The 23,033-nt window shown below is 53.7% G+C and overlaps 1 protein-coding gene across 1 annotated transcript in view; it reads right to left on the bottom strand.

Moving 5' to 3' along the window:
• Window positions 1–10,370, bottom strand: part of RARA (retinoic acid receptor alpha) — a 43,583-nt gene extending 33,213 nt beyond the window's left edge. Inside the window, exon 1 of the mRNA XM_031966230.1 lies at window positions 10,140–10,370. The gene's annotated coding sequence lies outside the window, so the exon portion shown is untranslated. The remainder of the gene's footprint in view (window positions 1–10,139) is intronic.
• Window positions 10,371–23,033: the final 12,663 nt, after the last annotated feature.

Genomic DNA, 23,033 nt, shown 5'->3' with positions numbered 1-23,033 from the left:
ACAGTATATCCACAATAAAAACAGCAATAAGAACAGGAACTGTATCTGTGATTTCACTGGCATAAGGAACTCCTAGGTGAGGAAATTCCTTCACCAGTGCAGGCTGGCACTCTCTCTGAAACTTGCATCTTTGGAAAGGTTCCGAGAATATCGACAGGTAAAGTAACTTGCACAAGATCATACAGCCAGCATGGATCAGAAATGAGACTTGAACTCAGGTCTTCCTGGCTCTGAGGTTAGCTGTCTAACCTTTACCAGGGGTCCTCAAACTATGGCCCGCGGGGGCATGTGGCAGCTGCTACATTGGTCCCTTCCTATTATCTCCTTCACCCAGGGCTATGAAGTTTATTTAAAGGCCCACAAAACAAAGTTTTTGTTTTTACCGTAGTCGGGCCCTCCAACAGTCTGAGGGACAGTGAACTGGCCCCCTACTTAAAAAGTTTGAAGACCCCTGCAAACCATTCTGTCTCTCATATGTAACAGCAATGGCAACTCAATTTACTACAGAACTGCAAAGAAATCATATTCTTTACAAGAACCTTGCGCTGTAGATAGTATAGCTATTATCCCTCTAACTTTACAAAACAGGAAAACTGAGGTTGAGACAAGTGGTTACGTAGTAAATAGCATGGCTGGGACTTGAGCCTGACTCTCCTGACTCCAAGCTGAAGATTCCTGACATTACACTGGGCTATACGGACGAGGGTGTTTGGGAGAATATTCTTTCTTGATCCCTACATTCCCAGCCTATGTCCCCCAGTTCTATTTTCACAGAACCAGAAGAAAGCTTTGGATTAACAGGGGAGGGCTGTGAGGAGGATACCACAGAGTACTTCCTTCATCTTCCAGCCCCAGTAGGCTGAGGGAGCTTCTTGGGAGAAGAGGGAATGAGATTCCGACACACACTCCCACACTCTCTCTCTCAATCTCTCCCTCTGTCTCTGTCTGTCTCTTGTCTCTCTTGGTTGGATGATCACTTGTAAGGAGCACTGGTGAAGGGATTCCGGCTTGACATGAGAGCCCCTCCAACTCTTGATACTGACCTCTCCCAGGACCCCCTCCACCAGATCAGCCTTGACTCAAGTCCTTTCCCTTTCTTCCTTCCTTCTTTACCCCTGGTTCTGATGGTTCCATTTAAGATAAGTAAGCCTGACATTCAAGGGGGTTAGAGAGATCCTGAAGGGGAAAGGTAGGGCCCCAATTTAGGGTCAGGGGATTCCCATGCATTTTGCCAGTCAATAAATGATTCATAAACAAATGAGGTACAAAACACAAATCTGAAATCGCCTCAGTCAGAGCCTAAGTGGGTGAAGTCAACAGCTGCCCCCCAGGACCCTGTCAGAGGAACCAGGCTAAGCTGGGCTGGGCGGGGTGGGGCAGGCAAGGCAGATTTCAAAAAAGGGAGAGGGCTATTTATAAACTTTCCAAGAAAAAAAAAGCCACAGCCTTTCTCTTCCCTTTACCCCATCAACTTTAGAAAGAGAGTAGGGACTCTTTTCTCTCTTCTACAACCAGCCTTGGACACTGGGCAACAGGGAGAGACAGGGAGAGACAGAGTAAGGCTGGTCGGCAGCTCCTTCCCACCCCAGCCCCTCCACTAGGCAATCAGGCAGCTTCAGTCTCAGTATTTATCTTCCCTACTGCCAAGAGCTGGGTGGGCAGGAAGCCAGGCATCCAAGCCAGGCCTTTGGCCAGCAGGCCCCCCCAATTCAGGGGGGACAGGGCCTCACGATCCCTCAGGCCAGAGGGGATGGGGAGGGGAGATCTAGGAGGGCGGTGCAGAATAAAGTAAAAAACAAGGAACTGGGGTGGGTGGGTGAGGAATGATAAGGTCTTGAGAGAACCAGACTTGAGAGAACTGACTGATCCCCACTTCCTACTAATTTACTAGGGGAACCCCAAATGCTTCCTTGAAGCCTCCTCTGTGTCCAGGTGATACTATAACTCAGATCCTTTCCTCAAAAAACAAAACTCAAGACATCATTAAATCCACTCTGTGAATATACCTGCCTCTTCCCCAAATTAGGCTCAGAGATCCTGGTTATAAAAGCTTAAAGAGACTTTAAAGATCAAGTCCAATCTCTTTGTGTTTCAGTTAAGGAAACTGAGGCCCACAAAGTGAAGTGATTTCCTCAAGCCCTCGGTAGCAGACCCAGAAGTCAGAACCAAATCTTTGGATATACACTAAAATCAGTAAGTCCCCCTCCCCAGGATGGGGGAAGAAGGTGGAGGGGGGGGGGGAGACAGAGGGGTGGAGAGCCTAACCGAGGGAGTGTCTCAGCTCTTGCTTCTTTCCCTCATTCTCTCCCACTGACCACATGCAAATATCCAGGAAGTCCCTCATGCTGTCTACCCTCAACTGTCCAGGAGCGAACCCCAACAGCTCCCAGGGGGCCTTCAAGAACATTACTCTCTGGGGTCTCTTCAGTCCCCTTCTTCCATATTTCTGAAGGAACTGACTCTAGGCAGCCCTACCCACAGAAAGGCAAGAACAGACCTGCCCTAGATGGGAGGCCCAATTGGGTTATAGTGCCCTGGCTGCCCTGCCTGTCTCCAAAAGGGGTGGAAAAGGAGACAGAAATGAGGGAGCTCCGCCGGGGGCAGCCCCTCTGGCTACTCTCAAACAGCCTCTGCTGCCAGTCTTCCCAGGAGTGCCCTGCTCCAAGCTTAAAGATTGCCTCATGAGGGAATCAGGGGAGAGAGGGGTGAGGGGGAAGAAGATGGTGAATTTGCCCACAACTTCTCCCTTAGGTGCCAGCTCTTTCTCCCCCCCTCAAAACCACAGACAAAAAATCCAGGGCCTAAAGGATGCCACATGGACTTGTCTTTCAGAGGACATCATAGGTAAAAAATGGGGGGGGCAGGGGAGGGTGGTAGTCCCCAAGACTCAAGGAGAAGGACCAGGGAAGGTAGGGGAAGGAAGAAAACAGGAAGAGGAAGAGAAAGATGAAGCGGGCGAGGTCGGTGGCCTAGACCACAGGATTGTTTGGTCAATACAAAGGCAGCTTTGTCTGGGGGGTGGGGGGAAGAAGGGTATTCTGGGGCAATACCCCCTAAAGGGGACCCATCTCTCCCTCCTCCCGCATGGAAACCACCACTCCCCCCCTCCCCACCCAGATCCTGGCCCAGGGCTTTCCCCACCCCCACACTGGCATATGCCCCTTCTCAGTACCCTTTCATTCGCTTACATTTCTCCACAGAGAAAACCAGAGGGCAAGAGAAATAGTTCCTTTCTCCCCTTCCAGATTCTCCTGGCAGAGCTCATCCTGGGTCTACACCAGAATCCACCCACCCGCCCACCCTCAGATTTTCATTCCCACCAACCCACAACTTGTTCTAGTGAGTCGTCACACTTTCTGTTTAAAGCCAGATGCTTTACCGCGGGGATTTGGTGTGACCCACCCCTCTTTCACTGGAAGGCCCATTTCTATTCCCTCCCACTATGGGATACACACACACACACACACACACACACACACACACACACAGTCCCTTCCCCAGGGACCTAGGACGTGGGGAAGCCGGGGAACGCCCCCTTCTCTCTCTCCTGCCTCAGGATATCCTCTTGGCGCTGACCCCAGACCAGGCCTGACTCAGGCTGCCTCTCTCCCACCCCACCCCTAGGACCCCCAGGAGTTTCCTGCTCCAGACACACCCCACCCAGCTGAGCCCAGATCTAGGGTCTCTCCCCACTCACCCTCTCCATTACACACACACACACACACACACACACACACACACACACACTCACACTCTCACACATGCACACACACTCACACTCACACACCCTTCTCAGACCAAGGACAGAACAGGAAAAGTGATCTACCTTCCTCCCTAAAGCATCCAACACAGTGAGACACAAAGAGGGGAGAGAGGAAGGCTGGAAATAAAGCGGGGCCTGGGGAAGAGTTAAGTACCGTATCCCTCTCTTCCCCAGCCACACTTTCACAGCCCGGGATATCAATGGGCCCCTCCTTCCCCAAAGCTCCCCTCACCTAGCAGTGCCAGGAAGGCTAGAGACTTCCTGGAAAAAATGAGCATGTCCAACTGGACAGTGTGGGAGGAGAAGCCCCCAGAACAGTGGGGCTTGGGGATGGAGAGTTCCCATGAGCCTAGTGCATGTATAAGAAACCCCATGATTCTCTCATGGGCCCACGTCCACAAGAGCCAGGAAGATACTCCCAGCCAGGGGCCGCACCTGAGCTCTCCCTGACACAGGGGCTCCTGCAAGGGAGCTCCCTCCCCCTGCAGGCTTCCACCTGGGCAGCGCAGGTTCTTTGAGCGTTTCCTAGAATGCTGAGGAGCGATGTGCTGGGATGGCACTGCCAGGGGGCATCTAAGGGAGCGCTTCAAAGCCAGACCGTGGCTAGTCCCAAGATCGGCTCTCTAAGGACCGCGCCGGGGCTCTGTGACAGGGCGAACCACTTCTCCCACCCCGGCTTTTAGTTCTGCAAAATGAAAGGGCTAGAGCTAGAGGGCTTCCCAAGCCCTTCCCTTGCAGCACTGATATCCTGCCATTCTGGCCACCTACACCTTCAAGATCACAAGCAGTCGCAATCATGACAGACAGGCAGACGTGCAGACAGTCACCCCCCACCCACCGGCACTGGCACCACTCAGCCCTCCCCAAAGGGCACTCGGGGCACGGGCCCCCAAAGGTGCTCGGGCGCACTCCCCAGGGGCAGGCCTACTCACTGTGGAGAGGGTGGGGGAGAAGTCACCTCCCCAGGGCCCCAGGGGTGGTGCCCACAGTGGCCATAGCCATAGCAACCCACAACAAACACGGCCCTGAGGAGCCCAGGGGTGAGACAGGAAGCCGGAGCCACGTGATTGGAAGTGCCTTTTTGATGGGGAGGGGCTGGCACCCTTCTGAGAGGCAGAGCCCCTCGCCCAGCCTGGAGGGGAGCAGGGGAGGGGACAAGAGAGGAAGATGTGGAAGTGACCACTCTGCCCCTCCCCTTCCCTCCACACTGAGGTAGGTCAGGGTCCTTCCCACTCTGCCACTCAAGGCCCGGTCCCCCTCAGACCCCCTCCCTTCAGCTTCCTGCCGTGACTGTAGATCAGAGAACTCCTCACCACAGCTTCCCCTTCTCAAGTCTCGATTCCTAGGCCTGCAGGGTTTCACTTTGGGACCAGAGACATCAGAGCTGGGGACAGGGACAGTGTATGTGTGAGAGTGTGAGTGTGTGTGTGTGTGTGTGTGTGAGAGTGTGTGACATGCATCAGGCTCAGGGCTCAAAGGAAGAACAGGATGACTCCATAAGGGGTATAGAACACACACACACACAGTGGGTCACAGTGACAGTGACTCACATAAACACCCAAGTGTCTGTCCTTAAGTGACTCTAGAATGAGGGAAAAGGGGAGCTGGGTCTGCTGGGTGGAAAGCCTAGAGACTGAGCCCTTGACCCTCTAAGTCCCCCTCCGAATGCCCCCTCCCCTCTGCCGCAGCTCCCTTCCCAAACCCCCAAGCCCTCCCAGATCCGTCTGTCACCGTGCGAGGCAGGCCATGCTCCCTGCCTGGGGAGGGAGGCTCGGAGCTCGCTTAGTGGCTCTCTGTCCGACGCCTCAGACGGAGTGCCAAGGAATAGCCCTCCCAGTTCCAAGGTGCCCGGTCAGGAGAGGGCACCTTGGCCCGAAGGAGGGAATGGAACCTCCCTCTCCTCTCCCCCTTCTCTGCAGATGTCCTGGACTATATTTAGCCCAGGCCGGGCGGCCAGCCAGACCCAGACGCCCCACTGGTCCTGAGCTGAGCTCCCAATCTTCATGCCATTAAAATATTAAGGGAGAACTACCCCCAAATCTCCCCAGCCATCCCCAGAGGAGCAGAAGGGCCCAGAAAGAAAAGGGGAGAGATCTGAGGATTGAGAGGAACAGGATTAAGACCTCTCTGTGCTCCTCCTGCTTTCTATTCGGGTCTGTCCCACTTGTCCCTCCATGCAGGAACAGGGTGGAGTGTGAGGAGAGGGTAGACCTGAGTAGGTGTTGGGGAGCTGTTGGGGAAGAGGGGGAGGAACACCTGCTGAGGTTGGTAGGGAAGGAGAGGGGACGAGGGCCTAGAAATTCCACCTGTCACATTTCAGCCCCCACCCCTGTGAGCTCTGGTTACAAGGCAAGACAGAGTGGGAGAGGTTGACAGGTGCAGGACCCAGGCTACAGCATCAGCTTAATCCCCGCTGGGCCTGACAATGGGGTGGGGGGCCCAGTCGTGCCTGTGGGGGCTTCTACCAGAGCTGGTGGCCTCCTCCCAGCTGAGGGAGAGAGGCAGAGGAAGGCTGCATATGGACTCCACCTCTCCTGGTCTCCAGCTCTGGGTGGCAGCTTGCTGGGGAGCAGGGGGAAGGGGTGTGGGACTGTGGTGGGGCGCCTCCTCCCTACCGTACCTATCTCCAGGGAAGGAAGGAGCCCAGCATGCCCCCTCTCCTCCCCTCCCCCCAAGATGCCAGGCAGGCGGGCCAGAGTGTGGGAGGTCTGTCTGCCTCCTCCTCCTCTCCAAATTCCAGAAACAAGCAAGAAGAGGCTCCAATTGCAGAAAGAGCAGCAGGCGGTCCAGGCTGTGGGGGCTGTGGGGCGGCAGAGACCCAGACTGAGAGGGAGACAATCCCCCCCCCCCGACACGGACACCCTGGACAGACACCCAAGCTCTCTCTTTGCTCCCTACACACACACACACACACACACACACACACGCCGCTCTCACCTCCCACATTGACACCCAGACACCCAATCCACACAATTCCCAACACACACCCGGACACACACAGAGAAAACAGCCTCTCCCTCCTTCTCCCCCAAACTGTGTGGGCCACAGCAGGGGTGGGCACAGGGCGGGGGGGGGGGAGAAGGAGGTGAAGGGGAAATGCAGCTCTCCATGTTAAAAAAAAGAGAGGGAACTGGAGGAGAACGTGAAGGAAGGCTCACTGAGGCAGCCAAGACTCTCCCCCTCCAAACCCCGCAGGCCCGGGCTCCCTTGCAGACACACACCCCAGTCACCTCCCAGCACCCCCACCTAGGCTTTCTAGACAAGGTCAGGGCAGGTTCTTGGGAGCGTGCAGGAAGATGATGTTGGACAGAAGAGAGATTAACCCCGTTTATCCTAAATCCATTTGTTCCTGGCACGGGATTACAGGGGAGAGGGAGGGTGGGAAGGGCTAAGGGCCTGTGGCGAGGGCAGGCAGGAGAGTCCAGACCAGGCTCCCTGGGGAGGCTGCCGCCTCCACAGGTTCTCTGAAGACCATCCTGTCCTGTATGAGCCACCCCACCGTCCAGGGGGCAGCCGGCCAGAGCTGTGGGGCTTGTGCCTGTGTTGGGGGTGGTGCCAGGGGCACAGCTGGCAGGCCCTAGCCTCTGCACACAGTCCTGGGAACCATCCCTAAGACCAGGCAGGGAGCGAGAAGGAGGGGAATGCCAAGGGCACAGGCCCAGTCCTTTGGGTAGGGAAGGTCAGGAAAAGATGGCTCCAGACCCTTGCCCACCCCTACCTGAGGGATCTTTGCCAAGACCTTCTACCAATATCCCACAGATTAGAGGCCCTGTGCATGAGTAACAGGAACTATGTTGTGGCACGTGTGGGTGATTGTGCCTAGAAAAAAAGCAAAGTGGGGGTTGCGGTGGGGGTGGGGACGGGACGATGAGCTAAGTGAGATGGGACTCCCCACAGCCAACTTCCTGCTAGGCTGGTACAAGAAGGAAGGGGCACCCCCAGGGAATAAGGCAGAAGTGCCACCGCTATCCCAGCCCCAGAGGGGGTGGGCGCTGCGGCCTGTCCCCCAAGTTGGTACAGGACTGAAATGCAGGGGAAGTAACAGGATATCCACGTCCCACTAGCCCAAAGAGGTCATCTCAGCCCTCCACCTGTGTCCACAAAGGGCTGCCCCCCCAGATCAGTGAGTGAAGCTGTGGAGAGAGACTCCCTTTGGGAAAAGTTCCCCCTCTCTCACCCACACGTACACACACTCCCTCTCCAAAGCTGGAGTCTCCGATTCCCAGTGCTAGAAGTCCTACTCTGTCTGACCTCAGTGACCTTTCTGGCCCAGGACATTGCAAGATTCCAGTCAGCACTGATCTCACACTTCCCTCACCCAAACAAACTGTCTAATGAATTCTAAGCTCACTCGACTCCACCAAAATGTGGTCCCTCCAAATTCGCTGGTGATACAAGGGCAAGCTAATAGCCAACCACAAAATGTGAATAATACATGTTGTCTCTAAACCAGGCTGGGCCCGGCCCTCACAGACCTCAGATTGAAGGAGGAGGCTGGGCCCAGGTAGGAAGAATATTTCCAGACCCTTCTCCACCCCCAGGGGAAGCCCCAGGGCTTAGAACATCCCCCACATACTGATTTGGGGGATTCCCTAAAATCGCTGTCCTTGAACAACACAAGAGATGAAGTTAGGGTTTGCACTCGGGTCTCCTCCCAGGAATGAAATGACTCTGGATTGGCCAATGGAAGGGTTACATGTTACCAACTTGGACACATGGAGGCTCAAGCTCAGCAAGGGACAAAAAGAGACTCTAGATCCCCTATCCTCGTTGTCCCCGGAAGAAGGATGGGGACAACTGGGAGATGGGAAGTAAGAGGGTGGATGGTGAGAATCCCAAGGGAGGGCAAGGAGACCAAAATGATCTAAGAAAGGAAGAGTCTCTCAGGCAGATCCATCACACAAGTGAGTAAATCACACACACACACACAAAACAGGCCAACAGAAACAAACTCAGAAGCCGGAACGCTTTTGATAATGGGGGGCGGGGAGAGGAAAACTAGTTTTGAGGGGTGCTGATCCCAAGAGCAGTTGGGGGCTCTTGCGAGCAGGGGAGGAGGCACCCCTGAGACAAGAGAATCCTTCTGCTTAGCTCTCCATTAACTTTCTCTCCGCGGAGGAAGAAGGAAGGTTTTCCGCACTATTTTTTCCCTGCCTCCCCCCACATGCCATTAACTCATCGCCGATGCCCAGGTAGAGGTTCTGTGCCCAGGGCAGAGAAGGGCGATGGGCAGGAGGGAAAGAAAAGCTGATTTCTCAGTGACCACCCCCCACACACACATCTGGCCCACAGCTTCCCAGCCTCTGTGGGTGGTACTGGAGTCAGCAAGAATCAGGGTTGTACCAGGTCCCAGACAGTTCCCAGCAGAGCCAGTCCCGGGCAAAATAAGACAGCCATATTTCTCGGGCCTCGCCCCCCAAACACAGCTCCCTCGCGAGGGAGGACGTCAGTGGGACCCCCAGGGTCACTGCCTTCCCCAAGAGATGAGCTGGATGGGACCCCGGCCCACTTTGCACAGGGCCTGCTGTCTGTCCCGTAGGCTTTCCCTAGGACCCCCAGGGAGCACTCCCCTGAGTGCTCCCCCAGGCGGCTCCGCGGGTGCTCCCCGCCCCCCCCGCGCGGGGAGGGGCCGCTGGCTAATTCTCCCCAAGCCGCAGACCGTCTCCGGTAGCAGGAGGGAGAGAGGGAGCGGGCCGGCCCTTTGGGCATCCGATCTCTCCCCAAACAGGTTTCAAAGTCTCTTTTTGTTTTTCACAAGTGAACAAGAAGTTTTCCCCGGCGTCTCTAGCGCTGGCAGAGACAGCCCCGACCACTCCCCGACCCAGGCCCACAGCGCGCAGAGGGGACTCCCGACGCAGCGGGCAGACCGCGGGCGAGCCCCGCTCGGGCGGACTCACGGAGCGTCAGGCGGAAAGCGGGGCCAAGGCCGGCCGGGCGGCAGGCAGACAGCGGGCCTCGGCACACGCCCCCTCCCGCCGCCCGGCACGCACCGCCCGCAGCCGTGCCCGCAGCCACGCCCCCGCAGACGGCCGGCCGCGCGGGACCCCGGACGCCCGCCGCCCCGCGCAGCCAGGCTCCCGGAGCCGGCCTCACAAAGACTCGTACAAAGGCACCGCCGGCGCGCCGAGCCGCCCCTCGCTCCCAGGCGCGCGCACACCCACCCAGCCGCGGCCGCCCCCGCGCCGCGGGCTTCCCCGGCCCCCCCTTCCACGCCCGCGGCTACGTCCGGTCCGAGCCCGCGAGCCCGCGAGCCCGTCCCGCGCCGGGCCGCCCCCTTCCCCGCCGGCCAGCCGAGCCGGGGCGGCGGGCGCCCGGAGGGCCGGGCCGGGGCGAGGTCTCCCCCGGGTCTGGGGGCGGGGTGAGGGCGGCGGGGTACCTGGCAGCAGGAGAAGCGGTCCGTCTGTCTGCGCGCGGAGCGGAGCGGGGCGCGGCGCGCCCGGGCCCCTCCCTCCCTCCTCCTAGTCCTCCGCTAAGGCTCCGCTCCGGGACCTCGGAGGGGGAGAGTCCGGGACGGGGGCCGCGCCGCTGGGCTCAGGGGCGCGGGGAGAGCGCAGCGGCCATGGCGAGTCACGTGCCGAGCATGAAACTTTACCCGGAGCCCGGGGTTGGGGGGTGGGCGGGGTGCTGGAGGGGTGGGGGTGCCGGCCTCCTCCCCACGGGCCCGCCCCCCGCCCCGCCGAGCCGGCCAATCCTCGGGCGCGGGGGCGGGGCTCCGGGAGCACTCCCCCACCTCCCCGGCGAACACCCCGAGAGGTGTGCTGAAGGAGCCGAGGGGGGAGGCGGGAGCGTGGGAACCGGGGGAACCCCCACTCCCCTGCCCGCGACGGAGGCGGCTCGAGGAGAGGAGGCTGCGGAACCTCACTGGGGGTGTTCAAGGATCAGGATCCCGAGAGGTCAGGATGACACTCACCCGCCTAGAGCCCCGGGCGGACCCCAATCACCCAGTAAGCGCTAAGCTACGCGATGAACACACAGACACCACGTGCGCAGGGGAACCAAGCGGCGAGGGCACCTCCGGAGGGAGGGGTAGCTGGGGACGAAGTTATCCTAGTGACCCCCCCCTCCCCTAAAGCTCCCAAGGAGAGGCAGGTATCCGCGCCAGTCAGAACCGAGGGGACCCAGCTCTAGAGAATCCCACAACTACTATCAGACAAGGCTAGAGGGCGGGAGACCCCCTTTCTTTACCACCGCCACCCCTTTTTAAAAGGGGCCCCGCCCCTAGCCCCCAAACTCAGCAGCTCTCTAACATACCAGTAGGGGGAGCTTAGGAACCTTCTTCCCCTGCCCCCCACCCCACTTTCGGCACACCTCTCCCCCCCACCCCCCGGAGAGACGCAGACTGATTCATTTTCCTTCTTTGGCTCTGCTGGGGGCGGGAGGAGAAAGAAATAAGAGCCAGGTCTCAGCTCTTCTCAAATAGAATCAAAGGATGTCAGAGCTGGAAAGGGCCTTGGAGAACAACACTGAGTCCAACGCCCTCGACATTTACTGAAAAGAAAGCTGGAGCCCGAGTCAAATGACTTGTCCAAAGTCACATGGATAAGTGGCTTAACCCAGAGCACAAATGTCTTTCTACTAGATCACAGCATTAGGAAACCCCAAGTTACGGATCCAGGGACAGTGGCAGGAGTTGTCTCCCTATTTCTGAATCCCAGCTCTCAATCATACCAATGCAAACATCTTTTTTTAATGCACATTTCTCTCCAGCTTCCTCAGAGACAGCTGGCTACTTGTCTAAGGTCTATGCTTATTTTGGGACTGAAAGAGGCTTAGACAGTAGGAAATCCATGGGGAAACGAGGAGAGACAGACACAGGGTCCTGAGCCACAGACCCGCCTGAAGGGCTTCTTGAAAGGGGGTCAAAAAAGCCTGGATATAAAATGCAGCAGAGACAATACTAGAGTATAAGGAAGGAAAGGTCCTCAGTATATAGAATATCAGGAGAGCGGTGGTACCCCAGAGATGGCCTGGGTCTAACCTCATTTTACACCAGAAGGAAACTGAGGTCTTTGAATTCAAAGCATCCATCTTGGGGGCAGGTGATTTTATCTTTGTCTTTCCAGCCCCCAGCCCTGTGTGGCACAAAAATAGGTACTTAAATATTTGTTGACTGAAGGCAGCTACGATGAGAAAACCAACTTCTTCCACTTCCTACTTGGATTCTCAACTTCTTACCAGACAGGGTAATTTAGAATGACCTCCTGGGTCTAGGCTTCTGGAGAATGACCTATCCTGTTTTTATTTTGGGGATAGGGGGTGAGGAGAGAAATGGATGAACTGTTATGACCTGGCATCACAGTGGTATACCCAGCTGGTTCTGGAGAGAGTATCTCCCCCCCTCAGCTTTCCCCCCCCTCCACTCCTTCCTGTCGGATCAGTGCTCTATCTCCTCCTCCCGCCTTGATTTCCGTCTGCCTTTTCAGCCGCCCATCCCCTCCCACCCCATCCAGGCCAGATCCATCCGCAAACATGTGCTCAGCGGGTAGGAATGCACCAATGGCTCCCAGATGTGGATGCTAATGCTTAACCCCTTCTCCCCCCCACCTCCCACCTCCCTACTGATTCAATTCAGGAGCACAGAGTGCTGCTGGGGTGGAGGTGGAAGCAGAGCAGATCCATCACCTGCCCCAACCCATACACCCACCTCACCAGCCAGCCCCTGCACCCTATCATGGCTACCACAGCTGGATTGAGCTGCTAGGGGCATGAGGCTAACAGACACCCACATCAGTAGCCTCACATATAGAAGAACGGAGACACGTAGGAGTAGCACCAGACTGACAAATGAATCCTTTACCTGTGTCTACCCCAGAAAATGGATCAGAGTTTTATATTCTACAAGCTTTCTCAAGCTCACTGCCGGGTGAGTGTTCTCAGCTCCCCCACACACTCAACCAAATGTGTTTTTTTTTTCCCGTTTGCCCTTTATTTCCCACTCCAAACTACACAAGAGTGGAACTTTTTAGATTTAAAGAAGGTAAGAGAGAGAAAGGAAGAAGCCTGGATGTCCCATAGCCTACAGGGGGCCTAGGAAAGGAACAGGGAGCCCCAGGGACTGCCCCAAAGTCAGCTTTTTTTTTTTTTCCAGAAGCAGCTGAACTCCAGCTGTGTTGGACACACACCCGTCTGAGCAGGAGAAAGCTGCTTCTCCTCCCCACTCCCCTCCTCCCCCCATGACCTAGAAGCAGAATTCCAGACCAAAGAGCCAAGGAGGCTTCAGGGGAAAGACACAAATGGTAGGAGATACTGAGAAATGAGTGGCTTTTCAGGGCAGAGAATGAACAGAAAACAAGCTATTCTTTGACTTCCCTCTACCACCCCTTCCCCCCCTCAAAGATCTTTTAGTCTTTTCCAGACCCAGCCTTTCCCTCTCCTCGCAACCCCCAACACACACACACACACACACGCACACGCACACACACGCACACAGACACACAGCCCAGAGATTACAAACACAAATAAATTATCCAGACCAGGCACAGTAGAGGTCAGAGGATTGGGGAAATAGAATCACACAAGTTAATACAAGATCTAAATCCAAAACCTGCATCTCCTCACCCAATTCCAAGTTCTTTCCATTATACTACCCTATTTTGCCAGAGGTTTAGGTGAAGGATGGAGAGATGAGTACCGATGTAGTGCCAGGAGGGGAAGGACTGTTTGGAGGAAAAGGGGGAAGAGGATCCTTGACTCCAAGTACCAGATATGTTAAATGGCACATTTTAAGTCAAGAGAAGAAGGGAAGCCTTTTTCTGTTAAAAGCAGGAAACGCTATGTACCTTTTAGACAGCATTTGAGAAAGCAACCATCTCTCCTGTCACCAACACAAGCTTTCAACCCCTTTGTTGGAGTACTTGAAAGGTTTCCCATTCCATGACAGTACCCCCTTCCCTGCCTAGATTGCCAAGTCTAGGAACTGCCACCCTAATCTGACCATTTCTACAGAGAAAAAGCTAACTGGGATGGGCACAGACATGACTGAAGAAGATTAGCAGGAAAAGGGGTGGAAGGAGAACAGAAAATCCTTTAGATCTAGGACAGACCAAGACTTGACAGACAATGTCAAAGAAACCGTCTGGGGATAGAATATAACTCAAATCACAGGCCCCTGAGACCCAGTACCCCCACCCCATTGGACACAACTAGGGTGACTCAGCTGCATCCGGAAGAGATGCCAGAGCAGTGACTCACCTGCCGAGAAGAGCTGAAATTGGCATTGTGCCAGCTTCTGGGACAGAAGTGACTTAGTCACTGGGGTTGCTGTGCCTACTCGGCATTGCCAGGGAATAAGGGTTGTGGGAAGATGGTGCTAGCATGGAAGAGAGTTGGAACCTCCTGCATATTGCCCATGACCACCTCTGTGTGGAAGCACAATTCAGGGAGTTCTGGTGTCACAGACTATCCTCTGCCCCTCAAGTTGGCCATTCTCCTCACTGCCAATGACCACTCTCTAGTTCAAACAAGTCATCTAAGACCCCTGGGATACCCTGCCCGCATAACAATCTGCCCTCTGCCCGTCACTCATCACACACAGTACTGCCAGCTCCACCTCCTCCTGCCACCCAAGTTGTACCCAGGCGCCATGTCTCGCTCAACATGCCCTGGCAGTATCCCCCTCCCTGCCCTTGTTACCCCCACCCCCACATCCCAGCAGCTGCTGAAGTTGTCAGGCAAGAGAACTGAGTGGGTGGGGGATTGGGTTACCGGTGGCTGGTGGGATGGGATATTATCCAGTTCCTTTCCCTGGTTTCCCCAATGGCATTCTTCCTTCCCACTGTCACCCTGGTGCCAGTCTGGCAGAAAATGTCCTAAAATTGGACTCCTCCACTCCCCTTCTCCATCACCAGTCAGCAATTGAAGGTTCAAGAATATTTGCCAGGCATAAGAATTATTTCCCCACCCATCTCCATCCCCCAACAAAATAATTTCCATATCAATCTGATTCCCCCTTTCCCCCAAGCCATAATACTTTCTTCCAAATCCCTTTCCCTTAGCCAATAAAGAGGTGAAGGAAGGTTAGTTCTAATGGTTCAAATTCAGTGGGATTAAATTCTCCCCCTGAATCCCACCCCATCTCCACGGTTGCCTAGAGTCTCTAGTCCCAGAAGATTGGGGGAGGGGATAGGGGAGCCCCAAGGGGAGTCAGCAGGCCAGACAGCTTCAATCCTCAATCCATTTGCACTATCGATTTCTCACACACTGTGGCAGAAAGCCCAGAGGTTGGGGGTGGGGGGAATGACATAGCCCCCAGAGACAGAGACACAGACAGTGACTGAGAGGGAAGGAGGAGGGGCAATATCTGCCCAAGTCAACTGAGATCAGCTGAAGGTAGGGGAAGACGAGAGTGCAGCCTTCCAGTCAGATTGAAAACTGGTATGAAAGGTTGAGGATCAGTGATGGAACACTGAAAGAATGGGGCACTAACTATCCTAGTTAACAGTTAACTCACGCGATAATCTCCAACACAGTCCTCCTCCCTCCTCTCCATTTTTATTCTTTAGCTCTGCTTCCCTCTGTCCCAAGTCTCAAATGTCTGTCTTTGTTCCTCTTCCTCCTACCGTTTCCAACTTGGGGGAAATCAGAAGTTTAGTAGAAGGAGCCTTAGTAATGCCCACCTGTCCCATACTGGAGGCAGTGCGGTACGGTAAAAATAATGCTGGATTTGGAGTCAGAGTACAAATACATATAGCTGTGTGATCTTGGGTGACTTTTCTGAGGGTTGGATTACATAATCTTAAAACGTCCCCTCTGGCTTTAAATCTATTATCCCTTTGGGGATGAAGACTAGGTACACCGACTGACAAAATAACTCAGAACTCTTTCCTGAATGAAGCCTCGTGTTACGGTATGGGGGAATTAATATCATCTCCTAGTTTTACTGATCCCCTTCTATATATAATATAAGGTTTTGTCATGGAGTGGACACAGAGGACCCTAATAAGCTCGTTCTTTTGAAATGAGAGCTACATAATAATGATGCAGAAATAATGATGTCCAGGAGCCAGGACACTTGGTTCCCAGTTTTGTCTTTGCTACTTTGCAAAGGGGGGGCGGGGAGACACACACACACACACACACACACACACACAGAGACAGAGACAGAGACAAAGTCTCTCTCTGTGTGTGTCTGTCAAGGAAATGGATTAAATTAGAGAAGCAGAGATTTAGAGCTAGAAGGAAACTTGGAGGTAACCACTCATTTTTCAACTAAGGAAATTGGTCCAGAGAAGTCATAACAAATAAAAAGTTAACATTTGAACTCAAGTCTTCCACTGTCAAATCCAATGTCCTCTTCATTGTTCTAAAGTCACTTTTAAATCTGATATTCCATAATCCCTATTCCCCCCTGTCTTAACCCAACCTCCCAAAATATGATCCAAACCTCAAAGCTGTCTCCATTACAACTGCTGGGAAAACCTGTCTCCAAAAATCAGAGATCAATAAACCAACCAGGGTAGGGTTCTGCATCAACAAAGGGTTGCCTCAGCAGATACCAAACAAACTGGGTCTAACAAAAGAGACCCTAATGCAATGTTATGGAGAAGGAGGCATCCTTTGGCAAGACAAACATCTAAATCGAGTAGTCAGAGCTTGGGAAAGAGATGAGGAGATGGCTGGGGCTGCCTTTCTCTCCTTCTACTCTGCTGACTTTCCCTTAGTTCTACTCCCTTAAGCTAGGTCAGGCCACATTCCAACCCCCTGGCTCTGATACTTATATGGATCTGACTCCACGATCCATCCCAAGTCTAGTGCCACCCCTATCCTTATGCAGTTCCCTCCCTACCGCCAGCAGTCCTTCAGATCCCTCCTCACTCCTTCAGCCCCCTCCCGCCCACCTTGGCCAACAGTCCCCCTTCTGGGCTGCCCCGTGCCTTTCTGCACGTCTCTCCTGCTAGGGGACAGGCCAACTAAAAATAGTCCCTGCTGCCTCTTGCCCACAGCTGCCCAAGGAGCAGGAAATGAGGGGGGAGGGAGAAAACTGTGTGCCATCCTGTCCCCCCCCCCATTCTGAGCTCAGAATGATGTCCAGCACTTCAGCCTAGGGCAGGTGCCAAATTGGCCATCCAGGGCATCCTACCCTCTTGGGCAGTTTTAGCGGTTTGTGTCCACACTCTCAGAGCCAGCTCCCACCACCACCAAGGAAGAAAGGAAAGAGGGGGCAGACTTGAGGACTCTTTCAATCCTCAGCCAATCAAGGTCAACCACAACCATCAAACAGGATGGTGACTACCCCAAAAGAATGAGATACTGGAAGCAGGAGGGGAGAGAATAGATTTGAGAGTTGTATGAGGAAATACCAGCTCCCCAGGCTAATCTGAAGGACAGGGGAGTAGAGATTCCCTCCCCTTAACTCTTCTGGTTTTACAGCCCTTTCTCCCTACTAGCTGGAAAAGGTCAGCGCTCTAAAAACTTAGCAAGAAAAGGATCCAGAGCAGGAGATGATAGTTTAGTAATCATGCATCTATGTGAAAGGGACAAGCAGGGCATGGAGAGACTTAAAAAAAATCTCAGCTTCCTAAATATAAAGCTGGAGGCTGGGATACTCACTGGACACACCACTAATGTATGCAAGTCTGCTTGACCCAATCCCAGTGGCTTTGGAAGCTCAGGGTTTAGGTTGGGAATGGGGGTTGGGATGACAACATTAATGGTGTCCTGGGATTTCCAGTCACCTCCCAGCTCAGAGAGATGATTCTCCCAACCCCATACAAAAGGAAACCAGCTCAACAACTCTCCACGGGCTGCCAGAGAAGATATACACAGTGAAGAGGCAAACCCAGGAGTCCTGGATCCCAGCCCAGAGACTGAGTGAGAAATACCTTGGAGGTGAGAAAAAGCCACAGAAACACCCATATAGCTCTTGCAGAATTCAGACAGTAGACTCAGTGGGAAGTTCTAATAGATGGACTGAGAAGTAAGCACCTCCCAGGGCATCAAGAAAAAACAAAGGACATCAGAGATTGGCAGCTGGGAGGATCTATGGATTTTAGGAAGACAATTCAGATATTTATTTATTAAGCCCTCACTAGGGTAGATTAAATTCCAGGCCTAAGTCAGGAAGATTCCTTTTCCTGAGTTCAAGTCCGGCCTGAGACACTTACAAGCTATGTAATCACGGAGAAGTCACTTAACCCTATTTGCCTGCTTCCTCATCTGTAAAATGAGCTGGAAAAGGAAATGGCCAACCACGCCAGTATCTTTGCCAAGAAAACCCTAAATGGGGTCATGAACAACATCAACAACAAAGCATTTACTATGTGCCAGGCTCTGTACCAGATATTGAGGATACAAAAAAACAAACAACTCGACAATTCTTTCCCTCCAACAGCCTACATTTTATTGGAATGCAAGTGAAAAGGATATAATATCTATCCCCCAAAGATGGAAACCCCAACTGTAGGAACTCACTGGACCTGTCCCACACTATCTAGGTCCTTGTCGTCACTCTAAAGCAGACGTGAAAAACATTCGCAAGAAGCAAACATCAAGTATCTGGCAAGATATCAGCAAAACCCCCAGTAAATTCTGCCCACCATCGCCCAAATCCCCACCAACTTGCAGGTCCTCTGGGCTAGTTATTTCTGGCTTCCCCAGAGGAGTTGAGGTGTGCTGGAGCTCTGGGTACCACTTTGACCGTCCCCATCGGCCCAGACTGCTTTCTCAGCCACCATGCATCTCGGCTGTCCAATCTGATTAGACCTCCTGCTCACTGAGCCGGACAAGGAAGCCGTGGGGCAGGGGAGAGCCAAGGCCAAGGACAGCATTTGAAGGATGGAAGAAAGGAGGAGGAGTTGAGGTTGGGTAAGGAGGCATGGCTTTGTAATGTTGAAGTTAGGAGCTAAGCATGGGGACAAGTTTCATACCACTAGGGGGGAATACAAGCCCTTGTGTCAGGCACCAAGGGAGAGAAATCTCAAAAGCAGCAAGCACCCTTCCCCTACAACAAAACCTGATCATTTATTGACTCTTCCTCCCCACATCCCAAACTACCTGAATGACCTGAAGTCACAGAATACTTTTTTTGGAGATTGGGGGAAAGGTAAGATAGAAGAGCTAGTGATGAGTTATTGCCAGTAGACCAAAGCTCCCCCCCCCCAAGTTCCTATCTTTTTATGGAAAAAAAAAAACCTTAAAGTCAGCTATTCTCCTCTGGTCCTGTCCCCCAAGTCAGAGGCCAGTGGCACTGTGGGTTACCAAAGCCCACCCCACCAGACCCGGCTTCACGTGGCCCCAGAAAAAACAAGAGCCTCACCAGTGGTTGCCCTTGGTCATTCCCAATTTCTCCTTCTGCCTCTTTCCCTCCCCAACCTACTCCCCCCTTCTAACGGGGAGCAAGATACACATGAATTCAGAATAACTGAGATTGTCACACATATTGACACAAAGTCACGCTCTAGAGCTGCTAAGGATAGGACCAGTTCATCTGGCTACTCCTCCCCACGGAAGGAAAAAATAACAAAGGGTAAACATGGGAAAGCAGAAAGGCCTCAGGGCCACCCAGCCCCAGGGTAACACCAGAAGCCCAGGGCTCTGGAAGGAGAGGAGCCCAGGGAGTTGGCAGGGCTGGGCGACTTCCTGGTGGCCTCCTCCATCTGGCCCACAACAACTCCCCCCCCCCCCCCCCCCCCCCGCCCTCCCCCCCCCACCCAGCACTGTAACACCAGAAGCCCAGGGCTCTGGAAGGAGAGGAGCCCAGGGAGTTGGCAGGGCTGGGCGACTTCCTGGTGGCCTCCTCCATCTGGCCCACAACAACTCCCCCCCCCCCCCCACCTCCTCAGCCATCTGGGCTCAGCCTGCCTCCTTCCTTTCCTGGGCCAGACTCTGGGATCCCTCTTCTGCTCATTCAGCCACCTCTAGGACAGCACGAGATCCTACAAGCAGACATCCCAGGCAAGGCTGATCAAGGAAGGGACAAGGTCGTGTCTGCAGTGCATGTTGTTTTTGTTTGTCTGTCTGTCTGTTGTGGGGGGAAGGAAGGAGGGGAACAGGTGCTGAAAGAACATAAAGCTTAGGGACCCTGAAGGAGGTTTGGGAGAGAGAGGGCCAATACAGGGCAGGGCCTCGATCTTAGGCCCACCCAGCAACCCTTAAAGCTGCCTATGAAATTCCCTCGCACCCACTCTCCCTCAGCCTTTACCTCTGATCAACACAGTGAGAACGTGGGCAGGACCTGGGAAAGAAGTATTTTAACTCCTTTGCACCTCTAATGTCCAAAAAGCCCCCCACTCCCATTAAACTTTGCCTTCTTGCCCTTGCTGGCATGAAAGGGCTGAGACAAGGATAGCCAGCTTACTCTCTCTAGGATGCTCTCCATTCCTCTGTCCCCATTTCCCCTCCCCTCCCCAGTTAACTATATTTTCTGCGCACCCCCTTGCCCCCAACTTGCTGACTCTTTTTTTTTCTTGGGGAGGAACAGACATTATTCTAGTGCTGGGTTTGGTGGTGGGGCCTGAGCAGACCTCTCTTCTCCACTTTCTGCCTTTACCCAAGACAAGGGACAAGGATGAGGGACAAAAAGAAAAAAAATGCCAGGGTGAAAATATGGAAGGTTAGGGAGCCTAGAATTGGGAACTTTCTGGGGGAACCCCGGCTGTTCCTATTCCAATAGCCCTAGACTATGGTGGCTAGGGTTGGGGGAAGGGATGGGGATAACCTGAGATGGTAAAAGAGCCGAGACTCAGGCAAGTGGCCAGCCCTGGGGACACGTGGGTGGGGGCAGGGATGCACAAGCCTACCTGCTCAGGTGTGTGCTGGCAAAGGGGCGATGGGGCTCCCAGGAGATACGGGGAAGCCCTCAGCTCGATTCAGGATTCCCCCCTGCTTCTGGATTAGGCTGCTGCAAGAGGCGCCGATTCCCGTTGGGTCCTAAAGTCCATGCTCCGACTCACGTTCTCCCCGCCCTCCTTTGCTAGCAGTGGCTGGATCAGTGGGTGCAAAAGTTGGAGCCTGATTTTTTTTTTTTTTTATTGGGAGGGGGAGGAAAGGAAGTCCAGTCACAAATGGGGCTGAAAACTAAAGGGCACCTCCACACACACCATCATGGAAGTGAATTAACTTCCACCCTCCAACCCCTCGGGGCTGAGCAGACAAGGTCTTTCCTCCTTTGGAAATAAAAAAGAACTTTGATGGCAACAAGCATAAATGTAGCCTAACCTCATCGTACAGATAAGAGATCTAAAAAGGATGGCTTTTCCAAAGGTGTGGAGATCCTGCAATCAAGATTTGAACTCAGGTTTTGTGCCTACAAAATCCGATGCTTTCTCAACACAGGACCAGAGGAAGGGGTGGAATTTAGGGGACAGGTTTGTCTTCTCTCCTACTACAGCATCCTGGTGGAACTATGCTGCTCCCTCCCATCCCTTCTCAATTACTTCTGCTTAGAAATCTTGGAGACCACTGAGGGAAACAACCTGATTTCTAATGTAGGAGAAAGACAGGATGACTTGAGAGCTCTTACTAGAAGTTAGGAACTACGATGAAGAGCAAAGAAGGTATGGGTTAAGTAGAATCTGTTGTTTGGAGAAATATTGGAGCCTAAAGACAAAAATTTTATCCCTCCTAGGGAGATAACCGGACCAATCTCACCTCACTGACATAGCTCTATTGGCAGTCTATACTGATAATGAGCAATATCTTTAGGATTTTTTTGGGGGGTGGGGGTGGGGAGGAGGATGTTACATGACACTCATAGACAACCTTTTAGAGAGGAGGGGTGGGGAGCAGATCACTCGGCAAATTAGATCAACACCAAGGTTACTGACCTAATTTACAGTGACCAATCATTAGAAAGTTCAGGCTGGGACAGGGGAGAGGGGCCAGGTAGGTAAGAGGGACAGAGCAGGGTAAAATTGAGCCCCAGCTGGCTGCTTGGGAGCATTTTGTAAGTAGAGTCGCATAGTTCTCCTCGGCTTAGAAAAACTGCTGGCGGGTGAACAGGGAAAGTGTCATGGGGTGGAGGGCCAGGGGAGCCCAGGGACAGATTTCAGCGAGGGAGAGGGCGTGGACCTTTCCTGGAGAGGAGAGGAACTTCAGTGAAGCCTGTAGGGCCTGGACACCTCCCACCACTGACAAGAGCCAACTGAAGAAAGAAGTAAAAGGCAGGGTGGGGATGAAGACCCTGGGGTGGAACCAGCAGGGTGATCTGGGGCCAAACCTTTCACCCTGATGTACCTCGGGCCTCCTCAAGCAGTAAAACAAAGCTTATAGTCCTTCCCAGGAAGTTAATAAGTATTTACAAAAGGGCTTGGGGATCTTCAGATCTCAAAATGGGCCACCGCTGTTGTGAGTCCAGTAAAGGAGGCTGTGAATGTGTGTAGGAATAGGGGTGGGGGAATGGACTAGTGCCCTGCAAAATAAGGCCAAAGCCAAGCTCGGGGAAAAGTACAACTCTCAGCCACAGGATATCCTTGTGCCCAGAGATGGAGGTCACCCCCCACTCCCCAGCCACCACCAGAGGCTGGCCCCAGCTGGTTCTAGGCAGAGCCCAGACCCGCAGCTGCTCTTAGTTAACTCCAGCTTTTTTTCCACCCCCCACGGCAACCCACAGCTTCTGGCGTCCTGGGCAGAGAGGGGGCTGCCCAGACTGGACCTTGCAGCCGGCTCTAGAATGGGGGTGTTGTACCAAAGGCTAAGTGGCTGAGCACAAGTCCCTGTCTTTCAGAAGGAATAGGAAGATGGGAAAGAAGGGACTATGGGGGTGAAAGGGTGGAGGTGGGGGAATTTAGGGCAAACAGCAGGCAGTGAAGTCAGCTGGATTTAAGCCCAGAAACCCCCACCCCCTGGGGCCAAGTCTTACTCTTTACTCTCAGCTCTACTCTTGGCCAGGCACCAAACTGCAGGGAAGGCCCCGGCTGCCCCCTTCCGCCTCCCTGCCTCCCTATCCCCCCCCCCCCTTATTAAATACACATTTTATCTCTCAGCATCTTCATTATCTTAACTGAAGGAGACAAGCAGTGTATGGCGGCAGTAGAGAGCGTCAGGGGAGGGGGGGCACAGTGGCGCACCCTTGTTAGAAAGTGCTGATCTAGCTCTTTCATGCTGTGTGGGAAACAGAGGCGAGATCAAAGGGATTGAGGCTGATTCAGAACTCAATTAGTGCTTTTTAAAAAGGGAGCTCTCTCTTTCTCTCCCCCTGCTAACAGTCAAACTGCCTTCACCCAGGCCCCCTGCATCCAATTAGCTTCTACAGCCAGTGCCCTGGGGCTAAGGCTAAAAAACAGTGGGGAGACAGCCACAGGAATAGACTCCCACCATCACTCTTAGTATCACT

This window comes from Sarcophilus harrisii, chromosome 4 (assembly GCF_902635505.1).
Source record: "Sarcophilus harrisii chromosome 4, mSarHar1.11, whole genome shotgun sequence".
Classification (NCBI taxonomy): Eukaryota; Metazoa; Chordata; class Mammalia; order Dasyuromorphia; family Dasyuridae; genus Sarcophilus; species Sarcophilus harrisii.
This window is presented reverse-complemented; position numbering and strand designations above follow the sequence as displayed.